The 13546-nt window shown below is 40.2% G+C and overlaps 1 protein-coding gene across 1 annotated transcript in view; it reads left to right on the plus strand.

Moving 5' to 3' along the window:
* Window positions 1-13546, plus strand: part of ppp1r11 (protein phosphatase 1, regulatory (inhibitor) subunit 11) — a 32974-nt gene that overhangs the window by 6533 nt on the left and 12895 nt on the right. The window lies entirely within an intron of this gene.

Raw genomic sequence — 13546 nt, forward strand, 5'->3', positions numbered from 1 at the left:
TAAAAAGGGGGTCTATTTAAAGGCTAGAGTATACAAATTAGTTTTAAGATGGGACTTAAATGCTTCTACTGAGGTAGCATCTCTAACTGTTACCGGGAGGGCATTCCATAGTACTGGAGCCCGAATAGAAAATACTCTATAGCCCGCAGACTTTTTTGGGGCTCTGGGAATCACTAATAAGCCGGAGTTCTTTGAACGCAGATTTCCTGCCGGGACATATGGTACAATACAATCGGCAAGATAGGCTGGAGCTAGACCATGTAGTATTTTATACGTAAGTAGTAAAACCTTAAAGTCACATCTTAAGTGCACAGGAAGCCAGTGCAGGTGAGCCAGTATAGGCGTAATATGATCAAACTTTCTTGTTCTTGTCAAAAGTCTAGCAGCCGCATTTTGTACCAACTGTAATCTTTTAATGCTAGACATAGGGAGACCTGAAAATAATACGTTACAGTAATCGAGACGAGACGTAAAGAACGCATGAATAATGATCTCAGTGTCGCTAGTGGACAAAATGGAACGAATTTTAGCGATATTACGGAGATGAAAAAAGGCCGTTTTAGTAACACTCTTAAAGGCCTACTGAAACCCACTACTACCGACCACGCAGTCTGATAGTTTATATATCAATGATGAAATATTAACATTGCAACACATGCCAATACGGCCGGGTTAGATTAGTAAAGTGCAATTTTAAATTTCCCGCGAAATATTCTGCTGAAAACGTCTCGGTATGATGACGTTTGCGCGTGACGTCACGGATTGTGCGGACATATTGGGACACCATTGTGGCGAGCTATTAAGTCGTCTGTTTTCATCGCAAAATTCCACAGTATTCTGGACATCTGTGTTGGTGAATCTTTTGCAATTTGTTTAATGAACAATGAAGACAGCAAAGAAGAAAGCTGTAGGTGGGATCGGTGTATTAGCGGCTGGCTGCAGCAACACAACCAGGAGGACTTTGAGTTGGATAGCAGACGCGCTACCGTGAGTACGCAGCTTTGGCTTCCAAACATTTGATCGCTTGCCCGTACGTGCGTGCCGCTATGTGCATGTCACGTACGTAACTTTGGGGAAATATATGTGCTGTATGAACTTTACGGCGGTGAACGGTACTTTGGGCTGTGGGATTGAGTGTGTTGTGCGGGTGTTTGAGTTGTATTGGTGGGTTATATGGACGGGAGGGGGGGAGGTGTTTGTTATGCGGATTAATTTGTGACATATTAAATATAAGCCTGGTTGTGTTGTGGCTAAAAGAGTATATATATGTCTTGTGTTTATTTACTGTTTTAGTCATTCCCAGCTGAATATCAGGTCCCACCCGCCTCTCACAGCATCTTCCCTATCTGAATCGCTTCCACTGCCTCTAATCCTTCACTCTCACTTTCCTCATCCACGAATCTTTCATCCTCGCTCAAATTAATGGGGTAATCGTTGCTTTCTCGGTCCGAATCGCTCTCGCTGCTGGTTGCCATGATTGTAAACAATGTGCAGATGTGAGGCGCTCCACAACCTGTGATGTCACGCTACTTCCGGGTACAGGCAAGGCTTTTTTATCAGCGACCAAAAGTTGCGAACTTTATCGTCGATGTTCTCTACTAAATCCTTTCAGCAAAAATATGGCAATATCGCGAAATGATCAAGTATGACACATAGAATTGACCTGCTATCCCCGTTTAAATAAGAAAATTTCATTTCAGTAGGCCTTTAATGTGTGACTCAAACGAGAGAGTTGGGTCGAAGATAATACACAGATTTTTTACCGAGTCGCCTTGTGTAATTGTTTGGTTGTCAAATGTTAAGGTGGTATTATTAAATAAATGTCGGTGTCTAGCAGAACCGATAATCAGCATTTCCGTTTTCTTAGCGTTGAGTTGCAAAAAGTTAGCGGACATCCATTGTTTAATTTCATTAAGACACGCCTCCAGCTGACTACAATACGGAGTGTTGGTCAGCTTTAGGGGCATGTAGAGTTGGGTGTCATCAGCATAACAGTGAAAGCTAACACCGTATTTGCGTATGATATCGCCTAGCGGCAGCATATAAATAGTAAAGGATGCAGGGCCAGGAACCGAACCCTGGGGAACTCCGCACATTACCTTAACATAGTCCGAGGTCACATTGTTATGGGAGACGCACTGTATCCTGTCAGTAAGATAAGAGTTAAACCAAGACAAGGCTAAGTCTGACATACCAACACGTGTTTTTATACGCTCTAATAAAATATTATGATCGACGGTATCGAAAGCGGCGCTAAGATCAAGAAGCAGCAACATAGATGACGCATCAGAATCCATCGTTAGCAATATTATTAGTCATTTTTGCAAATTAATGCTCTTGATATTGCTAACAACAATGTTTTAACATTCTCTATATTAATTAATAAAATGTACTATTGAGGCTATTAATCATTCTGTAATTGAGGACCCGACCAGAACATGTTATAAAAAAATGTACATAATATTTCAACTAGCTAGAACCCCACCCACCGACCCGCCCCCAAATTCCTAAACTAATAAACTAGCATTTCTTTAGGTGCAAATATCACAGAATAACATTACAAAACATCTTTGTTAAAGTATGATCGTAATGGAGGACATTGTTATCTTGTTATGTCAGGGTTTCCCCTAAATTGCCAAAATACCTGTGGCAGTCGGGACGTGGTTAGGGGCGTCACTACAAGGTCACTACCCCAACAACTGGCCGACTCGCAGCGCCTCGGAAAACCTTGCAGCACCAAGCTACCACAGTAGACGCAGGGACTAGACCCAGCAGGCCCCAACCAAGACGGGCAACCGGAAGGGATGGACGGTGGGACCCAGGAGCTCCAGACACGCAGTCTGGATGCAGTAGCCTGAGGCGCCGACCCCCACCTGACAGGCAAGCCCAGAACGTACCCCCAGAAATATCAACAGCATTGTTAAGCTTCGCCAAGCTGGAAAGCATTAACCGTGTATTTACAGGTCCATGGTTTAATAGTATTGTTGATTTTCTGTCTATCCTTCCAGTCAGGGGTTTATTTCTTTTGTTTCTATCTGCATTTAAGCACGATGCTATCACGTTAGCTCCGTAGCTAAAGAGTTTCACCGATGTATTGTCGTGGAGATAAAAGTCACTGTGAATGTCCATTTCGCGTTCTCGACTATCATTTTCGAGAGGATATAGTACCCGAGGTGGTTTAAAATACAAATCCGTGATCCACAATAGAACAAGGAGAGAGTGTGGAATCCAATGAGCCAGCTTGTACCTAAGTTACGGTCAGAGCGAAAAAAGATGCGTCCTGCACTGCACTCTAGTCCTTCACTCTCACGTTCCTCATCCACGAATCTTTCATCCTGGCTCAAATTAATGGGGTAATCGTCGCTTTCTCGGTCCGAATCGCTCTCGCTGCTGGTGTAAACAATGGGGAAATGTGAGGAGCCTTTCAACTTGTGACGTCACGCTACTTCCGGTACAGGCAAGGCTTTTTTTATCAGCGACCAAAAGTTGCGAACTTCATCGTCGATGTTCTCTACTAAATCCTTTCAGCAAAAATATGGCAATATCGCGAAATGACCATGTATGACACATAGAATGGATCTTCTATCCCCGTTTAAATAAATAAAAATCATTTCAGTAGGTCTTTAAGGCTAAAAGTAAAACATTACCAGCAAATTTACAAAAAATGTTTGTCATCACTTCTGAGAATGAAGAGCATAGAAGAAAAGGTCATTTCCAACATCAGTGTTCAAGGACAACTTTAAAACAAATGTGCATATCAGTGGTGGGGGTTAAACTATGGAATTCTCTTTACAATGAGATAAAAGATTGTAAAAATATATTCCAATTGAAAAAATATATAAAGACAGAACAATAAGATCATATGGACAGCCATAAGTGTTTACATTTTGCTTTATATTTATTATTTTACTTATTTTTTGCCTGGTTTTGTATTTTTTTTTGTATTATCCCGTGAGGTGTATATTACTTCTTTTGTTTTTTTTGTTCGGTTTGTACATCATGAAGTTTTGCACTTCTTGTGTTTTTTTGTTTGTTTTCGTTATATTTGGATGTAATTGTTGGTTTATATGATATCATTAAGTAAGACTACGTATTATGTTGAAGGGGCAGAAAAATACGATTTTTCTTAATCCTGCTCCTTCTCAGGCATTGGTGTGTAAATGTATAATTGAATAATTGAGGTATAATTGTCTATTGATCAAAGATGCACATCAATGAAGGAGATAAATAAAAATGAAATGAAATGAAATAAGACACGTCGGGGTGTCCCTGTGCTCAACAAAGCAATATTGCCTCAATAATCGTCTCTGTCAGGAGCCAACGGGGCGTGGGGGGGGGGGCTCGCCGTGGAGTTTACAGTTACGGTAGCTAACATCACCACTAACGTGTTACACGTCTGATTCGCCCAGCGACTCTCTGTCGGAGTATCAGCGCTGGGGTCCAGTGCACCACAGTTTTGTATTGTCGCTCGGTCCTTCGGCGGAGTGCTTTGGAAGATACCGGACCGCTCGTCTTCCCCTCCCGGACTGTTTACAACGGGGGCGGGAGCGAGCAGGCGGGCGAGCGAGGGAGGCATGGAGGGAGGGAGGAAGAGCGTGTGCGGGTGTCGTGGAAAAGCGGGGGTTGAGGTGGGCGGGGTTGGGAGGAGGCGGGGTTGGAGGTAGCGGGGGTGTTTTTGTAGCCCGGAAGAGTTAGGGCCGCAAAGGATTCTGGGTATTTGTTCTGGTGTGTTTATGTTGTGTTTAGGTGCGGATGTTCTCCCGAAATGTGTTTGTCATTCTTGTTTGGTGTGGGTTCACAGTGTGGCGCATATTTGTAACAGTGTTAGAAAATAAATAAAATAAAATATGACCACCCTCAGTGTGACATGTATGGCTGTTCCTCAAGTATGTCTTGCAATATGCCTGTGTCTGCAGAAGCCACATACAACATGTGTCTGGGCTGGCACGCTGTTAGTATGGAGAAAAAGATGATGTGGTGACAGTTTCTAGAGGACACTAAAGGCAGTGCCATCACGGCACGCGCCCTCTATTGTTGAGAGCCTTATACCACACCGTGATGGTAGATTCCTTCAGTTCCGCACACAACGCTGTCAAGCGCCATTCATTTAAAACACGCGGGCCGCACTAACTTTAAACTTTCATATTAAGGTGGGGGCCGCAAAATAACGTCTCGCGGGCCGCAATTGGCCCGCGGGCCGCGTGTTTGAGACCACTGATCTAAATGTTATGTTATCACTGCACCCTGACGTAATCTGAACACTGAAGTGAAGCACCAACCACCTCTAGAACGACACGCGCAGCAGGTGTTTGCTGCAGGGATGTGCCTCTTCTCACAGGGAAAAATAGTCATTTCTTGTCGGGAGAACAACTTGCCACGGCATTGAAACTGACATTTCCATAAGGTACACTTTCTTTTGTCCATTTCTGCTAGCTTGTGGCTTATCAGTAGCAAGTGAACTGCAGCCAAATTGCCCCGCTACGGCATGGCCCGTTTATCAAAAAGAAAGTGTTTGCGTTAATCGCCTGAAAATTAGTGCCGTTATTGAAATTTATAGTTAACGTGTTTATTTATTAATTTTATTTATTTATTTACATCCATCCATCCATCCATTTTCTACCGCTTATTCCCTTTGGGGTCGCGGGGGGCGCTGGAGCCTATCTCAGCTACAATCGGGCGGAAGGCAGGGTACACCCTGGACAAGTCGCCACCTCAATTTGTATTACCCTGCTCAAATCTCTCAGTAAAGTTTTTCATTGGATTATACCTTTTGTTTTGAACTTTATTACACCTTGGAGCGCTTTTTCCGGTCCATTGTTTTTCCTGCTTTCGCTATCTGCGCCTAATGACTGAGCTACGTGACGTAATTTCTTGTGATGTCCCACAGAGCATTTCTGGTCGGGACGGGATTCGTTCCCAGGGATTCGAATAAAGAACCAACTCTTTTTCTTTACTATAGTGGTCTCGATAACGGGTACCGGTTCTCAAAAAGGGATTCAAGTCCGAGGACTCGGTTCTTTTCTTATCGAACAACCGGGAAAATCGGTTTCGAGTATCATCCCTACTACCTAATCAACTTTTTATGTTTGATATAATGAAAACTGTTCTTGTTTTATTTTTCATACTAAGAATATAGTTTTATTTTAACTTTCTCAGGAAATATTAATTTTGAACTAATTTTATATATATGTGTTTTCATCTTAAACATGTTATGATGGCAAAATGAACATTGATTACTATTTTGCATGCAAAGAATGCAATGAACTGTATTGCATTCTTAAACTTTAAAACTGTTGTCGTCATATTAAGTGGTTTGTCTTTTTATATTGTTCATGTATTGTTGGCAGGTTGAAAACAGCTCAGCGGATTTGCGTGGAGAAACCACCATTTAAACGGCACCGTATAATCATCAAAAACGCACGAGAGACAAGAACTTAGTTAATGCGGTCACACCACACAGCACATAGGGCTGTGAGCGCACCTGTTTTTTTATTAGCACACACAAATTGGCACAATCAACCACGGACGCATTTCAGCTGTGCGTGTCAGCCTTCAATAATAAAAACAAGCGTTTAGGAAATAAAAGACAATTAGGCCAAACGCAATAATTGAGGGCACATCTTAACATGTATAATTAAACCTTAATTAAGCAAAAATATTGCTCCGGCCCGGCTGCACCAAATAATAATATAAATCCATTTAATAAAGTCAAAATACAAATAAGGCAACAAGAGAAGTATTTCACACTTTTTTTTTTTTTTTAAGCAAAAATATGATTTATTCGATTACTCGATTAATCGATCGGGATATTCGATAGAATACTCCATTACTAAAATATTCGATAGCTGCAGCTCTACATACGACATTGCAATAGTTTATATGTGGTTCATATAGAGTCCGATTCAGAATTAGGAGAGCGTTAAGAGGAAGAAACGGCCTCAATGTTGAGAGTAGAACGACATATTTAGATCATTTATTCATTACATGTTCAATATGGCTTTTGAAATGTATAAATCCATCTACGTATACACCAAGGAATTTAGTGCTCTCAACTCTCTCAATGCCTTTACCATTTATTTTGATCAGTATCCTATCAAAGTTTTTATGGCTTCTCTTTGAACAAAATATAATAAAGTTTGTTTTATTTATTTATTTATTTAAGAATAAGTTATTACATTTGAACCAATTATCTACTTTAACTAATTCACTACTGATAAGAGCTTGAAGGCTTTCAGGATTTTTGTGTGACATGAATACATTTGTGTCATCAGCAAAAATTACTTTGTGAAGATTAATTGATGAGTTCACAAAGTCATTTATATATAATTTAAAAAGAAGTGATCCCAATATGGAGCCTTGTGAAACTCCACGTTATAATTTTACTTGGAGATTTGCTGTTATTTATTTGCACATTTTGCTCCCTTTCAAATAAATAACTTCTGAACCAACTGAGTGCAACCCCTCTGACACCATAGTGTTGCAATTTCTTTAAAAAAAAATTCAAAATCAATGGTATCAAACGCTTTTGATAAAACAAGGAAAACACTGATAACCACACTAAGGCTGAAACGACGCGTCGACATAGTCGACGTCATCGGTTACGTAAATACGTCGACGCCGTTTTTGTGCGTCAACGCGTCGCATATTTACGTCACACTACCGTCATGGCGAAGCGCAAAGCAGACGATCAAAGCAGACGATCAAAGCAGACGATGCGAGCGGTGCGAGCGAGGGGGAAAAATCACGCCAAAAGTCGTCAAAAGTGTGAAAGTATTTCAATACACGGCCTAATAATGTTGTTGTATGCACACTGTGTCGAGCGGAAATGGCCTATCATAGCAGCACAACGGCTATGAACGAACATTTGAAAAGAAAACCATCAACTAGTCAATCGTCCGCGTGAGCATATGTTGTCATCATTACATAAAAACATGAATGTGTCATTTGTATCTGCTAGGGGTGTAACGGTACGTGTTTTGTATTGAACCGTTTCGGTACGGGGCTTTCGGTTCGGTACGGGGGTGTACCGAACGAGTTTCTAAGCTAAAGCTAACTTTAGCTGCTAAAGTCTTAACAAGCTGCTTCGCTCCTTCTGCCTCTGTCTCGTCAGCACCCAGCATTGTCCCACCCACACAACCATCTGATTGGTACACACGAAGCATTACCAGCCAATCAGCAGTGTGTATTCAGAGCGCATGTAGTCAGCGCTTCAGCGTGGAGCAGATAGGTGTTTAGCAGGTGAGCATCAGGCAGCGGACTCTCCCCAAATGATAATAAACACCTCCCAGTCAACTACTAGTAACATCACTATGAGCCCGTTGACCTTCTAGAAACTTAAACTGCCGCTCAGCTCACTCGCAGTCCTGGCTTGAGGTGAAGGCTAATTACCTCTCAGTTCCAGCCACATCGACCCCTTCTGCTGCCCACTGCTCCCCAAGGGGATGGGTCAAATGCAGAGGACAAATTTCACCACATCTTGTGTTTGTGTGACAATCATTTTTAATCTTAATCTTCTGAGCGTCTATTTTCAGCTGCTGGGAATATTGTAAACATGAAAAGAAGCAGAGCATGTAGACATGCTAACCTTTCTTCATTACAACTGTTAGTCACTCACTGGAATGAGTAGAATTGGTTATTGTGTACTGTGTTGGACTGGATGTTTATTTTGCACATTTTAAAAGCAATACTTAATGTTTACAGTGCTCCAGAATATTTAGATTGGCACTTTTTTGTATTGGATGTTTATCTTTATTTTTGCACATTTTAGCAAATAAGCAATACTTTCACTTTTGTTGAAATGTTTACACTGTTGTTACAGAATATTTCGTTTTACACTTTTTTGTATTGGATGTTTATCTTTATTTTTGCACATTTTAAAGCAAAATAAGCAATACTTTTACTTTTGAAATGCTTATACTATTGCAGAATATTAAGATTTGCACTGGATGTTGACTTTTATATTTGCACATTAAAAAGCAAATAAACTACTTTTAATTTTGTTGAAGGTTAAAAGTTTTAAATGTTTACATTGTTACAGAATATTTAGTCATGATGTTGTCAATGTTGATGAGTGGCCATACTTCTTTTTTTTGTAAATAAAAGCCATTCCTTTTGAAAAAACTGGCCTACATTTATTTTTTCATCTTCATTTTGAATAAAAAAATAATCGGTAAAAGGACAAATAATCTATAGATTAAATCGAAAAAAATCTATAGATTAATCGAAAAAAATAATCTATAGATTAATCGACAGAAAAATAATCGTTAGCTGCAGCCTTAAACCACACTCACCATTATCAACAGCATTGTAGATTTTTTCAATTAGATCAAGGATTGCCATACAGTTGACATTCTTCTTCCTGAAGCCATATTGGGATGGAATGATTATATTTAGTTCATCCAGGTATCCGCTTAGTCTATTGCATCAGCCCTCTCGAGTACCTTTGAGAATGTTGGTAGAATCGATATACAGTCGTGGTCAAAAGTTTACATACACTTGTAAAGAACATAATGTCATGGCTGTCTTGAGTTTCCAATAATTTCTACAACTCTTATTTTTTTGTGATTGGAGCACATACGTGTTTGTCACAAAAAACATTCATGAAGTTTTGTTCTTTTATGAATTTATTATGGGTCTGCTGAAAATGTGACCAAATCTGCTGGGTCAAAAGTATACAATGTTAATATTTGGTTACATGTCCCTTGTTAAGTTTCACTGCAATACGGCGCTTTTGGTAGCCATCCACAAGCTTCTGGCAAGCTTCTGGTTGAATTTTTGACCACTCCTCTTGACAAAATTGGTGCAGTTCAGCTAAATTTGTTGGTTTTCTGACATGGACTTATTTCTTCAGCATTGTCCACATGTTCTCAATGGGGTTTAAGTCAGGACTTAACCTTAATTCTAGCCTGATTTAGCCATTCCTTTACCACTTTTGAACGTGTGTTTGGGGTCATTGTACTGTTGGAACACCCAACTGTGCCCAAGACCCAACCCCCGGGCTGATGATTTTAGATTGTCCTGAATAATTTGGAGGTAATCCTCCTTTTTCATTGTCCCATTTACTCTCTGTAAAGCACCAGTTCCATTGGCAGCAAAACAGGCCCACAGCATAATACTACCACCACCATGCTTGACGGGAGGCACGGTTATCCTGGGATTAAAGGTCGCACCTTTTCTCCTCCAAGCAGATTGCTGGGTATTGTGGCCAAACAGCTCAATTTTTGTTTCATCTGACCGCAGAACTTTCCTCCAAAAGGTGTTATCTTTGTCCATGTGATCAGCAGCAAACTTTAGACGAGCCTTAAAGGCCTACTGAAAGCCACTACTACCGACCACGCAGTCTGATAGTTTATATATCAATGATGAAATCTTAACATTGCAACACATGCCAATACGGCCGGGTTAACTTATAAAGTGACATTTAAAACTTCCTAGGAAATATCCGGCTGAAACATCGCGGTATGATGACGTATGCGCGTGACGAAGTCCGAGTAACGGAAGTTATGGTACCCCGTAGAATCCTATACAAAAAGCTCTGTTTTCATTTCATAATTCCACAGTATTCTGGACATCTTTTGCAATTTTTTTAATGAACAATGAAGGCTGCAAAGAAGACAGTTGTAGGTGGGATCAGTGTATTAGCAGCGGACTACAGCAACACAACCAGGAGGACTTTGTTGGAGCGCTAGCCGCGCTAGCCGCGCTAGCCGCCGACCTGACCTTGACTTCCTACGTCTCCGGGCCGCCAAACGCATCGGGTGAAGTCCTTCGTCCTTCTGCCGATCGCTGGAACGCAGGTGAGCACGGGTGTTGATGAGCAAATGAGGGCTGGCTGGCGTAGGTGGAGAGCTAATGTTTTTAGCATAGCTCTGTGCAGTCCAGTTGCTAAGTTAGCTTCAATGGCGTCGTTAGCACAGCATTGTTAACCTTCGCCAGCCTGGAAAGCATTAACCGTGTATTTACATGTCCACGGTTTAATAGTATTGTTGATTTTCTATCTATCCTTCCAGTCAGGGGTTTATTTCTTTTGTTTCTATCTGCAGTTAAAGCAAGATGCTATCACGTTAGCTCGTAGCTAAAGAATTTCGCCGATGTATTGTCGTGGAGATAAAAGGCACTGAATGTCCATTTCGCGTTCTCGACTCTCATTTTCAAGAGGATATGGTATCCGAGGTGGTTTAAAATACAAATCTGTGATCTACAATAGAAAAAGGAGAGTGTGGAATCCAATGAGCCAGCTTGTACCTAAGTTACGGTCAGAGCGAAAAAAGATACGTCCATCGCTGCCTCTCAAGTCATTCACTGTAACGTTCCTCATCTACGAATCTTTCATCCTCACTCAAATTAATGGGGTAATCATCACTTTCTCGGTCCGAATCTCTCTCGCTCCATTGTAAACAACAGGGAATTGTGAGGAATCCTAGCTCCTGTGACGTCACGCTACTTCCGGTACAGGCAAGGCTTTTTTTTATCAGCGAGCAAAAGTTGCGAACTTTATCGTCGATTTTCTCTACTAAATCATTTCAGCAAAAATATGGCAATATCGCAAAATGATCAAGTATGACACAGAATGGATCTGCTATTCCCGTTTAAATAAAAAAAAATCATTTCAGTAGGCCTTTAAGGTGTCACTTCTGGAGCAAGGGCTTCCTTCTTGCATGGTAGCCTCTCAGTCCATGGCGATGATTGTGGACACTGGCACCTGTGTTCCAGCAGCTTCCAATTCATTGCAGACAGGCTTTTTGGTGGTTCTCGGTTGACTCTTGATCATCCTAACCAATTTTCTCTCAGCAGCAGGTGATAGCTTGCGTTTTCTTCCTGATTGTGGCAGTGACAAAACTGTGCCATGCACTTTATACTTACGAACAATTATCTGTACAGTTGCTATTGGGACCTTACGCTGCTTTGAAATGGCTCCAAGTGACTTTCCTGACTTGTTCAAATCAATGATTAATTTTTTCAGATCTGTGCTGAGTTCCTTTGACTTTCCCATTGTCCCATTTGTAACCAAGTCTAATGACTGCATCACATGAGCCCTATTTAAATGGGAATAAGGCAGGTGTCGTCAATCATAATCACTCACATGAAGTTAAGAGGCCTTGCCATGAAGCTAATTTGATTTGATTGTAACTTTTCTACATCACCAAAATTGATAATGTATGTTGTATGCTGTATGTATACTTTTGGCCCAGCAGATTTGGTCACATTTTTAGTAGACCCATAATATTTTTAGATTCACTGTTTTAGATGTATTTTCAGCGTTTCCATTTAATGTAATTGAATGTTACGGACTGCCACGGCATTTTTATTATCGCCACACATTGAAAATAAGTTTTTTATTTTTACTTGAAAACAAACTAAAGCAATATTATATATTGTAGCCCCATGAAGAAATCACACAACGTCCGGTGCTATTTTTAACTTCTATTACCAATTTTATGATAACAAATGGCACACTTCCAACTAGGGCTGGGCGATATGGCCTTTTATTAATATCTCAATATTTTTAGGCCATGTCACGATACACAATATATATCTCGATATTTGGCCTTAGCCTTGAATTAACTCTTAATGCATATAACACACCAGTATGATGACTCTGTGTCTACATTAAAACATTCTTGTTCATACTGCATTAATATATGCTAATTTTAAACTTTCATGCAGAGAGGGAATTCACAACTAAGTCAATTTACCAAAACTATATTTATTAAACAGTTATTAAGCAGTGGCAATAACATTCATGTCATTTAAAAACAGAAAGATTGTCAGAGACATTTTAAAACAAGCTAGTGCACTTTTGTGCATGATGTCACTAAGATGACATATCAAAACAACACTAAATTAAAGTGCACATTTTGTATAGAACGCCACTACAATAGTTTAAAACAAATAAAGTGCACACAAGATATTTAAAAAACTGTCAAATAAAAATTAGCTGCATAATAAGAAATCAAATAGTGTATGTCCTTCACTATGTGGTAGGTTACTGCGGACGTTATCTCCTTCTGTTGTTGACTATTTTTTTCATAGGGTGTTGATCTGGAAATGGTTGCTTGGGCATTTTGTGGGTATGGCACCGAACGGAGATGTTGACATGCTGAGTTTCAAGCACTCTTCATTCTCTAGCGCAGTGTTTTTCAACCTTTTTTGAGCCAAGGCACATTTTTTGCGTTAAAAAAATCCGGAGGCACACCACCAGCAGAAATCATTAAAAAACGAAACTCAGTTGACAGTAAAAAGTCATTCCCATCCAACCTGCTTGAGAGGTGCTGCAAAAAGGAATAGGCAAAGAGGAATGGGTGAAACTGGCCAAAGATCAGTGTGCCTAGCCTGTGGCATCATATTAAAAAAGGCAGTGATAGCTTAAGGTGCATCATCAACAAAGATTGAGTAAAGGCTGTGAATATGTATGTACATGTGATTGTTTTAGGTTTTTAGTTTTGATAAATTTGCTAAATAAAAAAAATATATAAAAACATTTCGCATTATCATTATGGGGTATTGTCTTTAGAAATTTGAGGAGAAATAATGAATTTATTCCATT

This window comes from Entelurus aequoreus, linkage group LG08, assembly GCF_033978785.1.
Source record: "Entelurus aequoreus isolate RoL-2023_Sb linkage group LG08, RoL_Eaeq_v1.1, whole genome shotgun sequence".
Lineage (NCBI taxonomy): Eukaryota > Metazoa > Chordata > Actinopteri > Syngnathiformes > Syngnathidae > Entelurus > Entelurus aequoreus.